This window comes from Leptinotarsa decemlineata, unplaced genomic scaffold (genome assembly GCF_025532065.1).
Source record: "Leptinotarsa decemlineata unplaced genomic scaffold, Ldec_3_MD MMD2_tig00026299_RagTag_RagTag, whole genome shotgun sequence".
Lineage (NCBI taxonomy): Eukaryota > Metazoa > Arthropoda > Insecta > Coleoptera > Chrysomelidae > Leptinotarsa > Leptinotarsa decemlineata.
Window position 1 is genome coordinate 5,917,909 of NW_027412676.1, and position 22,645 is coordinate 5,940,553.

The window sequence follows — 22,645 nt, forward strand, 5'->3', positions numbered from 1 at the left end:
CTACTTGTTACTTTCAGCAGCGTAAAGGCTGAGACTCAATCTGTGAGAATATTTTGAAATATATATATATATATATATATATATATATATATATATATATATATATATATATATTGAAGAGTTCTTTGTTACTGATTTTTTTTCAAATGTGGAAACTTGTAATTAACTGATAAATGAGCCCATTCAATTTGATTCATTACAAATTTATTGAGTAATTCCTAAACACAGGTACATATTTGAGATCAATTCGTTAGGTGAAACTCAGGTACTCCAAACTCAAATATGTGAATATATACAGTGTCACCATTAAAGTGCGCACCATATGGGAAACTTTTTTTTCGAAAAGTTTCAATTAAGTTTAGCTTTGTGCTTTGAATTTAACTTAAAATGCTGCGGCCAACTGCGACCCACTGACGTTCAGTGTTTGTCAACTTCAACTTTCTTTTTTTTTAAATTGAAAGAGTGCATTTCTAGATCAAATTTACCAAAATGTTACTTGAAATAGTTATGTCTACGTCTATTTTGAAAAACAAGTTCGGTTAATTGTCATCAATTAATCTATACACAAAAAAATCATCATGGAGTTTAACTTTTCTGATAAATTTTCACTCTACGGACATTTTTAGAGAGAAATTAAAAATGTACTATAAAAATTTTAACATGACTGGTGCGAAGTTCAAATCACTTGGGTATTATCTTAAACAAACGTCAGTACCTTTAATTTTGAAAAAGCAGACACAACTCAAAAACTGCAATAAGTATTAATAAAATTACTAGAGTTGAAATTACATTAAAATTTAAATATTCAGTTTCTACAGATTATTTATAAACACTAACTAGGGCGGTAAGGATGCTTAATCACGTTGCATAAAATTTTTAAGTAGGTCTTGACAAACAAAATGCATGCTATTTTAGTGTCAAGTTGTTGATTCACTTGTCAAATTTTCAACAGTTATTGTTGCAATAAGTTTGTCTCTTCAGGAAAAAATAGAAATAGTTTCAATATGTGGTTAGAATACACCATACCGGCAAGTAGCTAATATTTTTAATGAACGGCATCCAGGAAAAATGTTCAACATACCTATATGTCAAGGATAATGTCGAAATTTAGAGAAACAGGATCCGTAGCAAGTCCACAACGAATTGCCTTTTTTAGACGTATTGGTGAAGAGGACCGACACCGAATAGGAAACATCTGTATATCGAAAAACCACTGACACAGGAGAGTATCTGAACCAGACATCCAACCACCATCAATCGACTAAGAGGGGAATCATCAAGATTTTGCTAGACCGTGCTTTTCGGCTCTGTAAAACAAAGGAAGGTCTCGAAAAGGAACTAGGCATTATCAAAAATTACCTTCAACGAAATGGTTACTCCAGAGTGATGGTAGAACAGGCCTCAGCTAGAAGACAGCAAGAACTCCACAAGGACGAGAAGCCGCCACAACCAGTACTTGTATTTCCATACATCTGAGGATTATCGAAAAGAATAAGAAGGATTGGGTTCAAGTATAACATCATGACCTGCTTCAGATCTGGGAACACTATCCGTAGCAGCCTCACGAAAACCAGGCCACCAAACGCGGACTGCGATTCCAAGAATTGCATTTACCGGATACCCTGCGAGTGCGGAGAATCATACATCGGTGAAACTGAGAGGCCAGTGAAAGTTCACATTACTGAGCACAAGAAACACACACACAGCGAAGAGAAACCAGCAAATCCGGAATAGCAGAGCATGTTTGGACGTCGTGACATAACTTGGTTTGAAATCTTTTAATTTTTATTTTTCATTTTTTTATACTTTTTAATTTTTTTTTATTTGTTTTGGTAGTTGCTTGTATGTTATTTCTTTGTGATTTCAGTTTTTTTGTTTAATAAAACTGTTATTTTCAGTCAATACTTTTCATTTTTAATTTTTTTGAAGGTTTTCAAATCAATTTATATATTACACAATGGAAGTACGAACTGATGAAAAGAAAATCCATATTAACGTGGACAGTTTTTGGTCACTGACACCAGACAGCATTTTTTTCCATTTTATTATGTCATATCCGACTTTGTTGTTTATTAGCACTTTCTGTTATGTATAGAGTGACCCTCGAGAGATGACTTTAGACTAAGAGCCTGCATCGAAAACGCTACCCTTTAGCATATAACAAAACAATTCTCTAGATATTGTTATTTTATGAATTTACATAAAAAGTTCGCGATGGCATATGCCTATCTTTCAATAGATGCTTATGAGATCCATTTCAATGTTTGAAATAATGGTAACATATTAATTGGTAAGTAATTGGATAACTATTTAGACGGAGATGATATGACTTCTTATTAAATGAATGTGGTACTTGCCTTGAGCATTTCATACACATTATATTAGTTATCTTCTGCCATGTAATTCAAATGAATTTTCTAGTAGTTGTTGCAAAATTGACACTATCACACAAGAAAATGATTTTAGGCGGCCTGACAAACCATTGCGACAGATCTGATGGAGAAAGGTTCCAAATGCATTGGTTTTGTTTTCCATAGAGAACAGATTTTGAATAGACAGTCATATTTTGAAGGTATGTATGTATGTTTACTTTTCGTTTTCTATAAGTAGATAAATTTTCACCTTTTTCAAAATTAAAATTGATAATTGAAAACATCCTTTGGTCAAGCGAATTTCATCAAAAGACATATCAGTTAATAGCCGAGGCCTTTGCTCAAAGAGTTCAGATGAGATAATATTGTTCAAATAAGAGTATAAATTTTAAATCATAAGGGGTCAACGGAACTTGCTCTATATATCTTCATCAATTTAGAAGGACTTCCAATGATCCAATGTTCCACACAATGTATATGTGTGTATCTATAGTAATAATCGATTTCAGAAATTAAATTCCTGAAATATATCTTGCACATAAGTACCTAGCTTATCTTTGAGATATGACAGCTCAAATTGCCTGGTATATGTGTGTTTCTATAGTAATTATCGATTTCAGGAAGTAAATCGCTTACTGGGAGCAGGGGTTGTTTCAGATAGTTCATATTGATATATTCTGACTATACTTGTTTGCCGCAGAGTTTTGGTTAACAGTTCCAATTCTTTAATGTCTTAAATTTATTTCCCTATATCTTTTCCCAATTTAACTACATATCCCGCAATAGATACTCTAATGAAGGAATTATTTGGAAATTTTACCCTTTTCCTGTAAAAACAAGGAACAATTCTTCAAGAATTTTTTGCCATTTTTTTGTCATAGGGACTCACTCTGGCGGGGTGTGAGCATCGCTCAGGTGTGCAGCATCCTTAAAAGGGTGATCTTGGGGGGTATTGTCTGTGCTAGCGCGGAGGTCAAGGCCGGTCAGCGTGTGAAGCCCGCCTAAGGGCGGCCAGGCAATGCTACTGGGGGATCCTGAGCTCCATGGATCCGTTGCAGCTGAGGACTTGTACACAGCGCCAGGGAAGAAATGGGGGTATTCCGAAAATTTCAATTATATTTCGGTTTCACTGTTTCAGTCTGGTAGTGCTATATCTTACCCCAGTTGAAGGTGACAACTGGTTAAATCAATATTATAACCTTTCCTTTTTTTCACCACAGATGCACAGTCTGGGAATTTCCTGATCTGGTTTTGGCGTGGTTGGTGGTTGTTCCAAGTATTCTGGGAGAACTGGATGTTCTCACCGGTGCAGCTATTAACATCTAGCAGCGAAGAGGGCATTCAGACCAGATTGTTCGTGACACCTTCTGGCTATGCTGTGTCCTTGCCTGGGAGTTACCAAACATTGCATCTTTCTTTTTCTTTTGCTTTCTTTCATTCAACCTGTCTAGTGTTTTGAGAGTAGAGTTTCAGCTTATTAAATGCTATAATTTACGTTTTTTTTTATATTAAGTATGAAAAGAATAAGCAAAAATTCCAAAGCTCTACTTTGAATTTTTTTGGGGAGGAAGGGAGATATGTAACGGTTGAACGTTACATTATTTATAATAACTGAATTTATCATAAATATGAGCCCCCTATCTAGTGACCAAGAGTAAAACAATAATAATGATTTCGTATCTGCCAGAGCATCTTGCGGAAGATAGCCGAATCATCAATCAATGAAACCTACAACACTTATATTTTTACAGAACGCAATTTCAAGTTCGCGTCAGTAGGTAGAATAAAATATGTATGAACGAATTCAATATTTCTCAAAGGGACTGGTGGGCCCGCTCGCTTACTTTTTGACGATGGTCGAAGCAACATCAATTGATGAATTGATCACTTGAATTGATTGCGTTGTTTGAATATATCGATCTAATCTTCCTTTTTCCGTTTTTGATGAAGTGTTCATTGTTTGAACTGAGTAACAGGTACGTGATAGAAGTGTTCCTAGAAATATTATCTTAATTTTGGGTTATCAAAAAATGGCGATATGCATGGTTTCATGCAATCGATATTTCGACTTGTTTTTGTAATCCTTCAGTATTTGAGTGGATATATCTTCCGTTCACGAGTATCGTGAGATCATTTATCGTGAGGGACATATCTATTTAGCTTTCATAATTTCGTGAAGCGAAAATTTCTGATTTTTAAGAATTTGATTGCGTCTCTATTTTCACAGCATTTGGCTGCATGACTAGTGAAGTTCCAAAAGGATCGCAAATTATATTGTCCGGAATAGAAGCTGAAGGTTGTTCCTGCTGGGAAAATATATATATTAGAGATATATATATTAGATAATTAAGGCTGGAGACGATTATGGGTGAGTATTGGAACACACGTTTTCTGTGAATTCATAAATCAATAATTGTGTGTCGGATCTCACCCAGAGTCACTTTTGAGCCGTCAGGTCCAGTGATAATTGTGAAAATATAACTTATCTTATCTCATCTGGATCTCACGTTTCCCTGTATTATCTTCACCTTTAAAAATATTCAATTAAATCGAATGAAATACCTTGAACTCAATACTCATCTATTTAAAACTTGAACTGCTTAGACATTGAAAAATATATTTGATTATCTCTTTCTTGGAACGCACTGTCACGTTAACTGATATTTTATTTCTATAAACAAAGTTTTCTTTGTGTGAATATTCTTTTGCTTTAATTTACTTGCATTTGTAATATTTTGTATATATAACCTGTTTCAATCATATATATTTGTATATATACCTGAGCTACTCACCTTCAAGTTATAGTTTCCAAGGGATACAAGGGTGAACATATCAGCCCTACTGAGATCCCCAACCAGTAACTGGTCTTCAAGGTCGATGCTCCGTTCTCAAAAAGGTACAAGGGTGAATATAGAAGCCCTATATATTGAACGCTGACGAATACAAGACAACCTACACCGAACTGGGTGCAGTCTACTATTGTAAGAACTAACAGGTACCTCTGTAAATATTGTATTGCATTTATGTACAATTCATTGTTATGATTGCATATTTATTTTATTATATTTCATATACATTTGATTGATGTTTTATTGTTTTATACAAAATAGAAGAAAATTACCGTTATATATATATTACAATTTATCGTTATATATATTAAAAGGAAGTTTGAATTTTCATCCTTTTTCCTAAAAACAAAAAATTCTGGCGTCCAGCCAAAATTCAATTTCAAGAACCTTGCTTGACACCAAAAAAAAATCTGAAACTGGCAAGTTAGTCCAAAGGACACCACTCCAATTTCCACTGCACTAGCATGGTAAATCTGCAGTAATTATTACGTTACAAAATGTAGTTCAGGAGCGAGTCTCCAGAGGAGATGGATGTTGAGTTTACGACTCCGACGGGCCTCCCTGTGAATTCAGTACTGACTTCCCTTCAAATTAAGTTCAGGAGCGAGTCTACAGAGGAGATGGATGTCGAGTTCACGACTCAACGGACCTCTCTGCAAATTTAGTTCAACAGGCGAGATCTGTGGCGTACGCAGAAACTTTCTCAGGTGTGGGAACTAACCCCCATGAGCAGGTTAGCAAACGCTCGCGCTCAAGTGAGGTTCTACCAAAACCATGGGCGAAAAAGCCCTGCACGGCTGAATCTTAGGCGTCGTCATGTGTAGCTGACGTGCAGAAACCCTCATATGGGAAGGTTGTCGTGGGTATCAAGGTGGGAATCTTGCAACTTGTCTATCGGACTACCTCATTAACAGAGCATATACTTAGTGCCTGCCCCGCTGTGGACCGAATCAGGTCTTTTGAGTTCGGCAGAGCCGTACTCTCACCATCTGACCTGGAAGACCACTCGCAATATAAACCGAGTGGCCGAGTGGGAATAGGTGTGAACCACAATAAACCCTTGCGCTTTGCGGTGGAGGGTTGAATAGACCCACTCACTTTGAACCTAAACCATGCATTTTCAAAGCAGTTTCTCCAAAATTTTGCATCACATCGGCAAGTAGCAAAATATCAGTTTTCATAACTATACCTATACCCTGTCAGACTTTTCATTTTGAATTATTCTCATACATTTCGATCATGAATGTAGTCTTCTCTATATAATTCTACATTATTCAATTCATTGTAGAATTTTTCAATTAGCGGAAGTTGAAGATCATTCAATTTTTCCACATTATTCAAATAATCGTAGGGAAATAATACATCATAGTCAATAGTATGAATGTTTCATCATCTGAATCTTCTAATTCAGACTTGAACTTTTGAAGATTGTTCTTATTTATATTGGATACTTGTTCAAAACTTGCACCAATAAATCTGAAAGATTCTATGAACCTAAATTTCATTCTACTATCACAATCATTGAGAGTGAAGGAAATATATTACTCTTTGTCAATGGAAACACGCTCAGAGAACTTTCTTTTGGCTGAATTTTCAAGTATGAAGTGGAAGTCATAATTTGACATATTATAAAAAATAACCGGTACAGAGTTGTTCAAAAAAAATGTTGCACTCTCGATGCGCAAAGCCTCGGAATCATACCGTGAAATGATAGTGGTCTCTGAAGATGATATTATTAACTCTGAAAATTTTCTCCCGAATGTGAAGAGTTCCAAAATTCACGATTTTTGGTTTTTTGATCATTGGCTCAATATTGAGTATTTCATCTTTCACAAACTGTACTATATTCTTCATTTTTATTCACTTGAGAATAATTGATATAGCAGTCAAATAAATGAATCAGTCAGCTTCAGCTAAATTCGATGAAGCGGAGGAAGGAAAGAGGGGATAGGTGAAACCACTCTAATAATCTTTAAATAGTCAGATCTCGGGGAAATAAGTCCAGTTAACACCCGAAGACGATTGTGTATACTAATAATCCAAACGTCGTGTAGTAACTTGGTTTGGGTTCTTTTAATTTTTCATTTCAATTCCTTGGTAATAACTTTAAATTTTCATCTCGTGTTGATTGCTTAATTTTTTTGTTGTTGTTTGTAATTTATTTCATTGTAATTTCAGTTTTCTGCTCAATATAATTGTTATTTTTCAGCTAATCTCTTTATTAATTTGTCACAGAATCTTTCAGGTATTTCAAATCAATTTATATCATATTAGACAATGGAATTCCGAACTAATGATAAAACAAATTGACATGATTTTCTAATTCACTTTGAGTTAACCTCACACATGCACATTATTTTTATCAATATTCAATTCCAACGCATGAACATTCATGAAACTATTATTCAGTTTTTCAAATTTATTGATTTGATTCACTTTCATGGGCATTTCTCAACCTTCGGTATTCAATATAAAATTATATGGGGGATATAATTTTGTATGTCGATAACCTCCTGTGGGTGGATATAAAGCGCTAAGTACACTCCACAAAAAGCATGCCTCTTCATAATATCGAATATTGATACATGCTTGTTTTCTCGAAATTTGTGGTGGTATTTTAATGAATGAGGTTCCATTGTCAGTTTCATAATTGTTCATAGTTACTTCTGACAGCAAGATTTTCTATAATGCCCAATGATGCCCAACCGATTGACTCTTCAGAGACCTCTGACAGTTCATTTAAGATGTAATCAATGACATTTTCTGGATACCACACAATGAGATCCGTTCCCTAATCTAAAACTACATTTATTGTGACAAAATATATTTAACTAATTATTTCCTCATCGCTTGATTGTTTCACAAAATCACTACAGAGAGTGATATTCACTTTGAGAAATGGCATTGTCTTCAGAATTTTTTGATGATTTTTTTGAACAAATTTAATCCTTCAGCCAAAAAAGCTTTTGTTGCTTCATGTTTCACATTGATGATGACACTCATTCACTCATTTTCACTCTGTTATTAATATAAGAATCAACAACTTTCCAGCAAACCTAACGCTCCTTCTTCAAACCTACATTTTCATTTTTCATCATAAGTAAACATCTCAGTCGTTTCAATTGTAAAATTTTCCTTAAGATTTCATTTTTCTCACCTACTTTGAGTTTTAATTTTTTCATAGCTTTATCACACACTCAGCTGAATTTTCTTTGATTGATTTCAACGTTCCATATATTTTAGATATTGTTTCTTCAAATTCATTCACGATGTATCACCTATTATTCATGAAAAAACTAACTCATCTTTACAATTCAACAATTTCAATCGATATAGCAGATAAATGTTTGCACAAGTCTCTGTTTCGTCTAAAGGCAATAGTGTATTTTTCCGGAGTAAAATTGGCAATATGGTGTTTGTAATCACCGTTGACTCTTTAAGGTGAAGACACCACGTTCTTTCCCAATTCAAGGATGATTGTCTCTCCGAAAACTACTTTGAACTATCCTCGCTGAATAAATTTTTTGTCGTTCATTTATGATCAAAATCTGCAACTTTATAACCGCTTTCGGAATCTTCTTCTCTACAATCGAAACAGAATGACAGCATCAAGATCCATCTGAAGTGAAATGAAAAAATAAATAATCGGGAGAACAGCACAGTTTATTCTGATGTATATTAAAGAAGTGCTGATCTCTAAATGAATTGTCCTTTCATATTTATTGTTTGAATTTATCACCACATTTTACTTGAACAACGTTCTACTCAAACATTATCTCCAGTCAACTTTCTAATGATACATTCTCTTTAGAATTATATAAGATTATACTGCCTTGGAGCTATGTGAAACAAAGTAATCGAGCATTTAAATTTACTAAATTTCATAAACAATTCTCATGATGTATTCAAACCATATTTTTGATACATAACTGTGTCTCCTTCCATCATAGCAAACTGATTCTGATAGCATACAAAAAAATATTGTTCGCAATGATGTACTCCCCCACAAGGCACTGAAGTACGGGGTCCCACCATATTTGTTGATGCGCATTAGCGTATCGAAAATTTGCTAAGATTTTAACCGTGTGTGGTGTCGGATCCCACAATTTTGATAAATTCTCAATAACGTATTTCATCAGTTCGGACTTCATTGTCAAATATGATATGAAATGATACCGTGGGTTGGGCTACCTATCGGGCGCGTCCCCAGGTGGCGGATAGGGGAACGGCCAGGGAACTGGAGACCCTTTCCGGGAAGCCAATGCGGCCTTACGGACGGGGTTGCCGGACTCCTGGTCAGTGGCAGAAATGAGTAGGGTGAGGGGAACTAAAACCCCCCAAAAGCCCTGCAAAGCATGCCACCGCGGACCAGCCTACCCAAGCTAAGGTGTAAGGAATCGTACCGACAGCTGAATGGCTGCAGGGTGATATGCGGTTACGAACGATCCCCTTGAGGAACTGGGCGAAGCCTCATTTTAATCAGCCTTCCTCTGGTAATGCGGATCTCTGCCAGAGGTGAACAACCCTTCCTCGCTACTCGTGGGAACACACATGAACACAGACACACAAACAAAACAACCAAAACAGAATAAAAAAACAACAAATCCCGAGGCTGGACAGCAATGCTCACCTCAATTTAGGGCGGGGGCTGGGGATGAAGAGAAATGTTCACCCCAAGCTACCGCTCAGAATGGGGCTGGACATAGCAGATCACCTCTCGATGTAACGCAGAGGCCGAGGCGTAAGCGTATTAGTGGCGTCGAGGCCAAGAGGAGAAAGAGAGCGAAGGAGGCAGGAGTGGCAGCAACTATGAGTGTAACCTCCCCCTCTCCCACTCCATCTCCAACAACAAGGGCATCTCTTGCGGCGGGCGCCAAGAGCTCCGCCTTGGAAAAAGGCAAGGAACCGGCTGCCACTGCAGGAAAGCGCCCTAACACCAGTACCTCCACGGAGGAAACCGCAAGAAGGTTGAAGAAGCCGCGCAGCGACAGTATTGTCGCTGCACCCTCCAAAACCTTCGTGGAGACCGCCTTGAGACACCTCAAGGTAGCTATCATAGATGAGACTAACCCGTACGGTAAGGTTACCGCAGAACGAGAGAGTCTCATCAAAAAACAACTGTTGGAGGAACTAGACAAGATCATCTTCTCCGCCTCCAGCAACAACAGCAAACCGCTCACGTTCAAGTCGTGGACATACTCTGGTGAAATCATCAGAGTGGTTTGCGATGACGACGTGACACTAGAGTGGCTGAAGAAAGCCACAATGAATATTAAGCCGTGGAAGGAGCATCACTGGCGGTCGTCAGTGTGGATGAGCTCCCAAAGCCTACCAAAGCCTCACTCTGGATCCCGGAGGACGTCCACAAGACGACATCTGGTGAAAAGGAGAGGGTGCTGGGTCGGTTGAAGGCGCAGAACCCTGACCTGACGATAGCAAGATGGTGTACTTTGCATCATGCGGCTAAGATGAACCCACAGGACACCTCTTCGTCTTCGGGATCGGAGATGATGATATGGCTGTCCTCAAGATGAAGTTGATGAGGTTAAGCTATGCGTTCACCTCACTGACCATCAGAGTAACAAAGAAAGAAGCAGAGGGTGCCTCTGAAAACCCTAGGTCCTTGGAAGTCGAGCCACCTAAAGTGAATATTGACCCCAAAGCCACCATGGATCTCGAAAAGGAAGTCGAAGCATCTGAACAGATGGCAGTCGATGACCTGACGGAGGAGGCAGCTAGAAACAGCGAGGCCGCCTCCCGCCCAGCGGGGGAGCAGATGGACCTCTGAAGGTAACTTTGAATCTAACAACTGTCTCATGGGCAAGGACGTTGGAAAAAAGTAAAAATAATACAATGCTACCTTCAACACAAAAAAGCGGCAACGGCAACACTATGTCGCCACCTTAATATATTGGAGGAGGCAATAGCTTTGATCCAGGAGCCCTGGATAATAAAGACCAAAATTACTGGTTTCAGTAGCTAAACTGGTCAAATTTTCAGCTTTCCAAGCAACCAGCAACCTAGGACGGCTGTCTACGTTCCTAGGAAATACAAAGCGTTTCCGATGGCACAATTCAGCACCTCAGATCTCACTGCGGTCAAAGTTGAATGTCCAGTTGGGAAAGGCAAATATATGGCGTTGATAATCGCATCGGTGTACCTCCCTTCAGATGCAGCCACCCTACCACCGACCAGAGAAATGGAGGAACTAGTGGACCACTGCCTCAACCAGACAGTGGAGCTCATATTGGGTTGCGACTCAAACTCTCACCATGTGAGTTGGGGCAGCAAGGATATCAACGCCTTAGGTAAGTAAGTAAAGAAGGCTCAGGATGTGAAGTGTACTCCAGATCACTAAGCCTAAGGATTAAGTGGGGAATGGGAAGAAATACCAGCGTGGTCCAAACAGAACTGACTGGTATGTCAATCGCCACAAAAGAAATAACCAAGAAAAGAATTTCTGGCAAAAATATACCAATCTGCACTGACAGCAGACAAGCACTATCAGCCTTGAACAGACAGCGTGTTACTTCACGGCTAGTACTAGAGTACTAGCTACGCTAGTACGGCTAGTACCAAGATTTAGCCAAAGCCTCGGTAGATAATAACATTATCCTAAGGTGGGTTGAAGGGCACAACAGAAGCAAAGGTAATCGCATTGCCGACTCTTCAGCCAAGGAAGCGGTTGGACTAAGAATTTTAGGACCCAGTGGCACCCACGGCCTGATGACTTCGATAATTGCGAAACTAGTCAAATGTTACACCCATGCTCAATCCTTTAAGAGATGGTATGAAATCAAAGGATGTAATCTTGCCAGGATCACCTTGGGCGACCGTGGGAAGCTGGCGCCGAAGAAATATCTGGCGATGACCAGGAAAAATCTACGCCTTACAGTAGGATTTCTGACTGGCCACTGTCAGCTAAGGAAACACATACATAATATGAGGCTAGTGGACACACCTCTATGCGGGATGTGTGAGCAGGAAGATGAGACTATAATAGAGTGTGTGTTCGGCGAGTCTTGGCCTATACCTGCCGATATAAAGGAGATGTCTCCCAGCGACCTGTCCACCTTCTTGGAAAGGACAGGATGGACGATGACCTAGGAGGACAACTCCTCGGGAGAATATACAGTGGATCACATGTGGCCTAAGTACGTGGGCTTACACTCACCCTCCCTACTCTACAGATGCAAAATATGAAAGGATTTGAAATCCCTAAAAGGAATCAGAAAGATCAACAGAAAAATACAATTCCTTCGAACAAAAAACTGGAATTACAAAGAAATACCATACAAGCCAGTATAAAAAAAATTTAATTTTAATACAGTCAGCTTCCACTAAATACGATGAATTGGTGAGAGAGGAGGTGAAATCACTCGAATAACATGTAAATAGTCAGATTCCGAAGAAATAAGTCCAGTTAACACCCAAAGACGATTGTGGATACAAATAATCGAAACGTCGTGAAGTAACTTGGTTTGGAGTCTTCTGATTTTTCATTTCAATTCTTTGTTGAAAATTTCAAATTTTCATCCCGTGTTGGAAGTTTAATTTTTTTTGTTGTTGCTTGTATTTCATTTCATTGTAATTTCAGTTTTCTGTTCAATATAATTGTTATTTTTCAGCTAATCTCTTTTTTAATTTTTCACAAAATCTTTCAGGTATTTCAAATCATTTTATATTATATTAGACAATGGAATTCCGAACTGATGATGAAACAAATTGACATAATTTTCTTATTTACTTTGAGTTAACCTCACAGGCACTACTCCATAAAAGGAACTCTTTTTATCAATTTTCAATTCCAACTCATAAACATTCATAAAAATGTTACTCAGTTTTTCAAATTTATTGACTTTCATGGGCATTCTTCACCTACAGAATTTAATATAAAATTCTATGGGGGATATTATTTTGTGTATCGATAACCTCCTGTGGGTGGGTAATTTCATTTTCCTGTGCTGAGATTCATTAGAGGAATAATAGTGTGCCACAGTAATAGAGTATCTGTGCAGGGTATGTGGAAACGTTTTCGAAGCAGGTGAAATCCTAAGTAATTTTATGACTATTAAAAAATTTTTCTTTGCTGAGGGTACACTTATAACGCATCTTGGATATTCCCAAAGGGGTAGTCCATGTGCAAGATGGTAGTGAAAAAAAAACGATGCGAGGTGGGAAGTGTGATAGGACTCAATGATTGGCTTGATATTGAGTATTTCACCTTCCACAAACTGTGGTATATTCTCTGTTTTAGTAGAAATATATTTCATGAGGTTACACTATCAGTTTCATAATTGATTATAGCTACTTCTGACACCAAGATTTTTTATAATGCTCAACCGATTAACTCTTCAGTCAAACGAGAAAACGTCATTGACGTTCGACTAATTAAATCTAAAGTAAATGGAACTTCAAACGTTCCAGCCAGTCTCTATATACCTACACAGTAGGTTTAATGGACTGACACCTATCAGAAAACAACTACTCCCCTGGCTAATACCACGAAGGGCGTTGGATTATATCCGACAGGCGTCAGTGCAGGAATTTTCACAGAAAATGTCCTGCATATGCAATTGGCAATACAACTGAAAGAGTCGACCTTCAATTATGGAACGGGCACACTTGCAGACCGGTTTCGGGCTTATTAGCCACTCATCAGTGCAAGATAGTGACCATCATCGACCTGAAGTCAATGATATTCCACAATTGAAAATCGGAATTCTCTCAGAGTATTTCATTCCTCTTCCGAAGTTGGAGCGAACATCACAAATGTCACTCCATCTCGTGGACGAGGTACTAACCAACTGCATATCCGTAATTTGCCTGCACTGCACTGCCGGTCGGATATAATCCAACGCCCTTCGTGGTATTAGCCAGGGGAGTAGTTGTTTTCTGATAGGTGTCAGTCCCTTAAACCTACTGTGTAGGTATATAGAGACTGGCTGGAACGTTTGAAGTTCCATTTACTTTAGATTTGTTTACGGCCAGTCTTGAAGCATAGCCCACTGACTAATAAGAAAGTTTTTCTTCCTTATTCAGAGGAATCGGGCAAATTACGGATATGCAGTTGGTTAGTACCTCGTCCACGAGATGGAGTGACATTTGTGATGTTCGCTCCAACTTCGGAAGAGGAATGAAATACTCTGAGAGAATTCCGATTTTCAATTGTGGAATATCATTGACTTCATGTCGATGATGGTCACTATCTTGCACTGATGAGTGGCTAATAAGCCCGAAACCGGTCTGCAAGTGTGCCCGTTCCATAATTGAAGGTCGACTCTTTCAGTTGTATTGCCAATTGCATATGCAGGACATTTTCTGTGAAAATTCCTGCACTGAAGCCTGTCGGATATAATCCAACGCCCTTCGTGGTATTAGCCAGGGGAGTAGTTGTTTTCTGATAGGTGTCAGTCCATTAAACCTACTGTGTAGGTATATAGAGACTGGTTGGAACGTTTGAAGTTCCATTTACTTTAGATTTGTTTACGGCCAGTTTTCAAGCATAGCCCACTGACTAATAAGAAAAATTCGACTAATTATTTCCTCATCACTTGATTGTTTCACAAAATCACTACGAAGAGTGTTATTTACTTTGAGAAATGGCATTGTCTTCAGAATTTTGTTGATGATGATTTTGAACAAATTTTATCCGTCAGCCACTATTTTGATAAATTCTCAATAACGTATTTCATCAATTCGAACTTCCATTGCCTACTATAATATGAATTGATTCTGAATCCCTGAGAGGAATCAAAGAAATTTACAGAAAAATAACAATTTCTTCGAATAAAAAACTGAAATTACAAAGTAATGACATGCAAGCAGGTACCAAAAAAAATTGAATGTTAATACAAGCTGTTGTTTGCATGTTATTTCTTTTCAATTTCGGTTTTTTGTTTATTAAAATTGTTATTTTCCTGTTGATTTTTTCAATGTCTTTCAGGGATTGCAAATCAATTTATATTATATTAGACAACAGAAGTCCGAACTGATGAAATACACCGCGAAACATTGTCAATCACCTTCAAATGAACGCCTGAATAACGTATTAGAAAAAATGGACTGGGATGTTCACCGTTATGTGTCACAGGTACCAATTTCGACACATTCATCATAGCGTATTGAAAATTTGCTGGGATCCAAATCACGAGAGATAAATCCATCATTATATGGAATATATGATTTACAGTGCTTGACCTTGAATTACCCTTGCTACACCACTGTGGTGAAATTTCATTTTCTTATGCTGAGATTCATTATAGAAATAATGGTTTGCAACGATAGTATAGTCCCTGTTCAGGGATTCAATATAGAAATATATTGTCTTATTGTATGGGCAGTCACAGGTCTACAAAAAACTTTCATAAAAGTGTTCTGTTGCCTCATTCTAATAAAGATACGTCATTCAATACTACGTTTCATGAAAAATTGTCCTCATTGAAACGATCCAGTCACATTATAAAAAGGATTCCCAAATCTGCAAGAAATTGCTCTGCCTCTGCCCTTTGCGAAATTATAGAAGAATGCTTACATACAAACTCTCCAACAAGCTGGGAAAACTTGTTAACTTTTCCTTATACTTTGTTCTCCATCCCACATGCCAAGGACTCCCGTAGATCTTCTCTCGCATCTCTCATAAAGAAAAACATCAAACTTCTCAATTCCAAGACCAATGTCATTCCATCTCAAATCGATGAAAGGAAATATAACCAAAACTTTTCTGAGCTTGTTTTGAGTAAAATAGCTGATGGTGACATTAGGTCAGCTATCAGAATCTTGAGCTCAAGTGATACGTTGGCCGAATACGATGAATCCACACTTTCAGTTATCCGATCAAAACACCCTCGATCAGATTCCTCCACACATTCTCTGGATTCGCAACTACCACACGATTTTTCAGAGTTCCCGGTGTTCCAATTTTCAGAACATGAAGTATCGGAATCAATTAAATCTTTTCGTTCTGGTTCTGCTGGTGGTTTGGATTCTTTCTGCCCTAGTCATATGCAAGACCTCATTAGTCACAGCTCTGAAAATTCAGGACAGAAACTTCTTTCTTCTGTTACGAAATTATGTAACTTCATTTTTACTGGTAGGGTTTCTCCAGAAATTTGTCCTATACTTTTTGGCGCTTCACTGTGTGCTCTTCGGAAAAAAGATGGAGGAGTAAGACCGATTGCCGTCGGTACCTTTTATCGTCGATTGGTAGCTAAACTTGGTTGTATGAGGATTAAAGACGAACTAGGATCGATGTTACGTCCACTACAGTTTGGTTTCGGTACTGCAGGTGGATGTGAAGCTGTTGCTCATGCTGCTCGTAGATATATTAATCTTCATCCAAATCCTGATTCAAAAATTTTCCTGAAAATATACTTCAAAAATGCCTTCAATATGATTGATAGAAACATCATGCTTCGTAAGGTTAGAGATTCGTTTCCAGGATTATATCCCTTCTTAAGTCAGTGTTACAAATCAGCTTCTTATTTGAGTTTTGGTGAACATCTGATTCTGTCTGAGAGAGGTGTTCAACAAGGTGATCCTTTAGGACCTGCTCTTTTTTGTCTGACCATCAACGAACTTACTAGAAGCTTATCATCCGAATTTAATTGTTGGTATTTGGATGATGGCTCAATCGCTGGCGATGAAAATAGTGTTTCAAAGGATTTGGAAAAAATCATTGATTATTCAAAACATCTTGGACTTGAACTAAATTTTGAAAAATGCGAGTTGATTACTCTTTCAACTCCGAATAATATTTCCGAATCCATTTTGAAATTGGCTCCTGGCATAAGAATTTTGGAAAAGTCTAAATGGAGTCTTCTGGGTGCTCCTCTCTCTGAAGATTCACTTTCAGAACATCTTTGAGAAAAACGGGAATCACTCAAATTGCTGACCACCAGATTGAATAAACTTCCAAAACACGTTGCATTTTTTCTTTTGAAAAATTGTTTGGCGATTCCAAAACTCATGTACGCCCTCAGATGTTCCCCCACTTGGTCAAGTCAGTTAGAACTTGACGAATTTGATAATTTACTCCGCCACACGACGGAATATGTTACAAACAATCATTTCAATAATGATTCATGGCTCCAAGCAACCAAGCCGAAAGTTCCAAGTCTGCTGGACTTGGAAGTGAAGTGATGCTTGAAGGGAATCTCGATTCATCTCGGTTGGAGAAAGAGAAAAAATATCTCAGTGACATGTTGGCTGTGTTGAACCACATAATTCAAAGTCAGCCAGATCGTGGAAAAATGGTTGATCCAACTGTTGATTCTTCAGAGTTCGACATGGATAGCGAACAAATGACAGTGAGATATGTGCGGCGAATGAGAGAGAATCAATTTCGGATGGAGGAAGAGGAGAAATATCTCAGTGACATGTTGGCTGTGTTGAACCACATAATTCAAAGTCAGCTAGATCGTGGAAAAATGGTTGATCCAACTGTTGATTCTTCAGAGTTCGACATGGATAGCGAACAGATGGCAGTGAGATATGTGCAACGGATGAGAGAGAATCAGTCTCGGTTGGAGAAAGAGGAGAAATGTCTCAGCGACATGTTGGCCGTGTTGATCCACATAATTCAAATTCGGACAGTTCGTGTAAAAATGGTTGAAACTGCTATTGATTCATCAGAGTTAGACATAGAGAGTGACGAAATGATAGTGAGATACGTGCAGCGGATGAGAGAGAATCAGTCGCAGTTGGAGAAAGAGAAGGAATATCTCAGCGACATGTTAGCAGTGTTGATCCACATAATTCACCGTCGGACAGATCGTGGAAAATTAGTTGAACCAACACTTGATTCATCAGAGTCGGACATGGATAGCGAACAAATGGTAGTGAGATACGTGCGACGGATGAGAGAGAATCAATGTCGGTTGGAGAATGAGGAGAAACATCTCAACGACATGTTGGCCGTATTGAACCACATAATTCAAAGTCGAACAGATCGGGAAAAGATGGTTAGACAAACTCTTGACCCATCAGAAGTTAACATAGATAGCGACAAAATGGCGGTGAGGTATATGCGGCAGATGAGGGACAATCAATCCCGTTTGGAGAACGAGGAAGCCATGTTAGCCATGTTGAAGAACATAATCCAGAGTCGAACGGATCGAGAAAAAATGGTTGATCCGGCTCTAGAATCACAAGATTTGGACATGGATAGCGACGAAATGGCGGTGAGATATGTGCGGCAGGTGAGAGACATTCAATCCCGATTAGAGAAAGAGGAGGAAACTCTCAGCGACATGTTGTACCACATATTTCCTGAAAAACGGAATTGTCAAATTTGTAATGCGATGATGTCCAACAGTCATGTATGTGTTACGTGCCAGACGGCTGCCACTGAGGATGCTTCCCAACTGATTCGAAATCGAACACATCGTGAAGGAGTGCTTGACTTGACTCTTGATACGTCAGGAGTTCGGAATAAGCGGAAGAGGCGACATCAGGACACCACACAGACGAAAAAATTCAAATTTTAGACTTTGCTGTATACCTGTGATCAATTATTTAAGTTTTGTGTCATTATATATTGAATACAATTGAAGTTGTGTATTTTTATTTTCCTGTGCTGAGATTCATTACAGGAATAATAGTGTGCAACAATAATAGAGTGTCTGTACAGGGTATGTGAAAACTGTTTCGAAGCAGGTGAAATTCTAAGTAATTTTATGAATATTAAAACATTTTTCTCTGCTGAGAGTACTTATAACGCAACTTAGATGTTCCCAAAGGGGTAGTCCATGTGCAAGATGGTAGTGAAAAAAAAATGATGTGAGGTGAGAAGTGTGCAATGATTGGCTTGATATTGAGTATTTCACCTTCCATAAACTGTGCTATATTCTTTGTTTGAGTAGAAATATATTTCGTAAGGTTACACTGTCAGTTTAATAAATGATTATAGCTACTTCTGACACCAAGATTTTCTATAATGCTCAACCGATTGACTCATCAGTCAATCGAGAAAACGTCATTGATGTTTTCTCGATACCACACAATGAGATCCGTTCCCTAATTCAAAACTACATTTGGTGTGACAAAATATATTTGACTAATTATTTCCTCATCACTTGATTGTTTCACAAAATCACTACAAAGAGTGTTATTCACTTTGAGAAATGGCATTGTCTTCAGAATTTTGTTGATGATGATTTTGAACAAATTTAATTCGTCAGCCACTATTTTGATAACTTCTCAATAACTTATTTCATCAGTTCGAACTTCCATTGCCTACTATAATATAAATTGATTTGAGATATATCCATCATTATATGGAATATATGATTTACAGTGCTTGACCTTGAATTACCCTTGCTACACGACTGTGGTGTAATTTCATTTTCTTGTGCTGAGATTCAATATAGAAATATATTGTCTTATTGGATGGGCAGTCACAGGTCTAGTACAAAAAACTTTCATAAAAGTGTCATGAACTTTCAGCAGTAAGAAGGCTGAGACTCAATCTTTCAAAATATTTTGAAATACATATATTTTTGAATTTGAGTAATTTACTGATTTAACAAAAATAATTAAGTAGTTTTCACTGAATATTTCTTCAAATTTGGAAACTAGTAATTAACTAATAACTGAGACTCAATCTTTTAAAATATTTTGAAACACATATATTTTTGAATTTGGGTAATTTACTGATTTAACAAAAATAATTGAATAGTTTTCAATGAATATTTTTTCAAATGTGGAAACTAGTAATTAACTGATGAATGAGCCCATTTAATTTGATTCTTTAGAGGTTTATTGAGGAATTCTTCAACAAAGGTACTTTGTTGATCAATTTGTTAGGTGAAACTCAGGTACTTTAAATTCAGGTACCTAAATATATGGATGTATATATAAAGCATTGAATATGCAGAATTGAGTTAGTGAATAGACGCCTGAACAAGCTGTTCTATAAGGGAATACGTTTTGCTTTTTTTGACTGTTCAGTGAAATAGATCGTGGAAAAATGGTTAAATTTACTATTGATCCATCAGAGTTAGACACGGATAACGACGAAATGGCAGTGAGATATGTGCGGCAGGTGGGAGAGAATCAATTTCGAATGGATAAAGATAAAAAATATATCAGTGACATGTTGGCCGTATTGAACCACATAACTCGAAGGCAAAGAGATCGTGAAGTGATGGTTGAAGGGAATCTCGATTCATCTCGGTTGGAGAAAGAGAAAAAATATCTCAGTGACATGTTGGCTGTGTTGAACCACATAATTCAAAGTCAGCCAGATCGTGGAAAAATGGTTGATCCAACTGTTGATTCTTCAGAGTTCGACATGGATAGCGAACAAATGACAGTGAGATATGTGCGGCGAATGAGAGAGAATCAATTTCGGATGGAGGAAGAGGAGAAATATCTCAGTGACATGTTGGCTGTGTTGAACCACATAATTCAAAGTCAGCTAGATCGTGGAAAAATGGTTGATCCAACTGTTAATTCTTCAGAGTTCGACATGGATAGCGAACAGATGGCAGTGAGATACGTGCAACGGATGAGAGAGAATCAGTCTCGGTTGGAGAAAGAGGAGAAATGTCTCAGCGACATGTTGGCCGTGTTGATCCACATAATTCAAATTCGAACAGATCGTGTAAAAATGGTTGAAACTGCTATTGATTCATCAGAGTTAGACATAGAGAGTGACGAAATGATAGTGAGATACGTGCAGCGGATGAGAGAGAATCAGTCGCAGTTGGAGAAAGAGAAGGAATATCTCAGCGACATGTTAGCAGTGTTGATCCATATAATTCACCGTCGGACAGATCGTGGAAAATTAGTTGAACCAACACTTGATTCATCAGAGTCGGACATGGATAGCGAACAAATGGTAGTGAGATACGTGCGACGGATGAGAGAGAATCAATGTCGGTTGGAGAATGAGGAGAAACATCTCAACGACATGTTGGCCGTATTGAACCACATAATTCAAAGTCGAACAGATCGGGAAAAGATGGTTAGACAAACTCTTGACCCATCAGAAGTTAACATAGATAGCGACAAAATGGCGGTGAGGTATATGCGGCAGATGAGGGACAATCAATCCCGTTTGGAGAACGAGGAAGCCATGTTAGCCATGTTGAAGAACATAATCCAGAGTCGAACGGATCGAGAAAAAATGGTTGATCCGGCTCTAGAATCACAAGATTTGGACATGGATAGCGACGAAATGGCGGTGAGATATGTGCGGCAGGTGAGAGACATTCAATCCCGATTAGAGAAAGAGGAGGAAACTCTCAGCGACATGTTGTACCACATATTTCCTGAAAAACGGAATTGTCAAATTTGTAATGCGATGATGTCCAACAGTCATGTATGTGTTACGTGCCAGACGGCTGCCACTGAGGATGCTTCCCAACTGATTCGAAATCGAACACATCGTGAAGGAGTGCTTGACTTGACTCTTGATACGTCAGGAGTTCGGAATAAGCGGAAGAGGCGACATCAGGACACCAAACAGACGAAAAAATTCAAATTTTAGACTTTGCTGTATACCTGTGATCAATTATTTAAGTTTTGTGTCATTATATATTGAATACAATTGAAGTTGTGTATTTTTATTTTCCTGTGCTGAGATTCATTACAGGAATAATAGTGTGCAACAATAATAGAGTGTCTGTACAGGGTATGTGAAAACGTTTTCGAAGCAGGTGAAATTATTAATAATAATAATAATAAATGCTTTTATTGAAAGGTTACTCAGTACAAGGGATACTAATCTAACCTAACAAATGGCAGAATTCAACGTCTGCGCATGACGAATCAAGGCAGAAATTGCTCTTCCATCCAACCAGTAAGAGATAACTTATAATAATACACATTGTTTGCTTGATTAAAAATAGAAAGAAGAAAAAAAAAAAGGAAAAAAGGGAGAGAAGCAGAAGAAAAGTAGAAAAGAGAGGCAATAAACGGATAAATGAAAATTATATGTTCTATGTGTGGAAAATCATGTTACAAATATGATGATAAATTTGATGATTTCTTCATATTTATTGTAAAAACATATGTATAGGTGTCAACTGATAACTGTTATAAAAGAAGAGAACCGGATTGTAGCATGAATCTCTTCAAATTTTTCTTGAAACTAAGTGGTGATAGGGATTTGAATTCAATGGGTAGCCGATTATATAAGTGTGCAATGTTATAAGAAAAAAATCCTTGAAAAAAAGAAGTTTTATGTTTAGGTGCAGTCAAGAGATGTTTAAATCTCAAATTTAGATTATGTACATCGGTTCTAAAGGACAGTTTCGTGAATAGGTAGGCAGGTTTCCCAGTGGATATGACCTTATGGAATAAACTAGCAGAATGTAGTGTGCGCCTAGCATCCATGTTCAGCCACCCGAGTTGTTTCAAGTATCGAGACACATGCTCACGTCTCCTTACGCCCGTGACGAGTCTTATGCACGAATTCTG

At 37.8% G+C, this 22,645-nt stretch overlaps 1 protein-coding gene and 1 long non-coding RNA gene across 2 annotated transcripts in view; one reads left to right on the plus strand and one right to left on the minus strand.

The window, feature by feature from the left end:
• Positions 1-1,173: 1,173 nt before the first annotated feature.
• LOC111516113 (uncharacterized) overlaps positions 1,174-22,645 on the minus strand; it is a 68,062-nt gene continuing 46,590 nt past the window's right edge. The window contains exons 2-3 of the transcript XR_012466922.1: positions 1,360-8,840; positions 1,174-1,307 (exon numbers count right to left, since the gene is read on the minus strand). The gene's annotated coding sequence lies outside the window, so the exon portion shown is untranslated. The remainder of the gene's footprint in view (positions 1,308-1,359; positions 8,841-22,645) is intronic.
• LOC111502758 (uncharacterized) lies at positions 4,211-5,453 on the plus strand. The gene is made up of 3 exons (XR_002721779.2): positions 4,211-4,348; positions 4,600-4,740; positions 5,172-5,453. It is a non-coding gene; the product is annotated as an uncharacterized lncRNA (long non-coding RNA).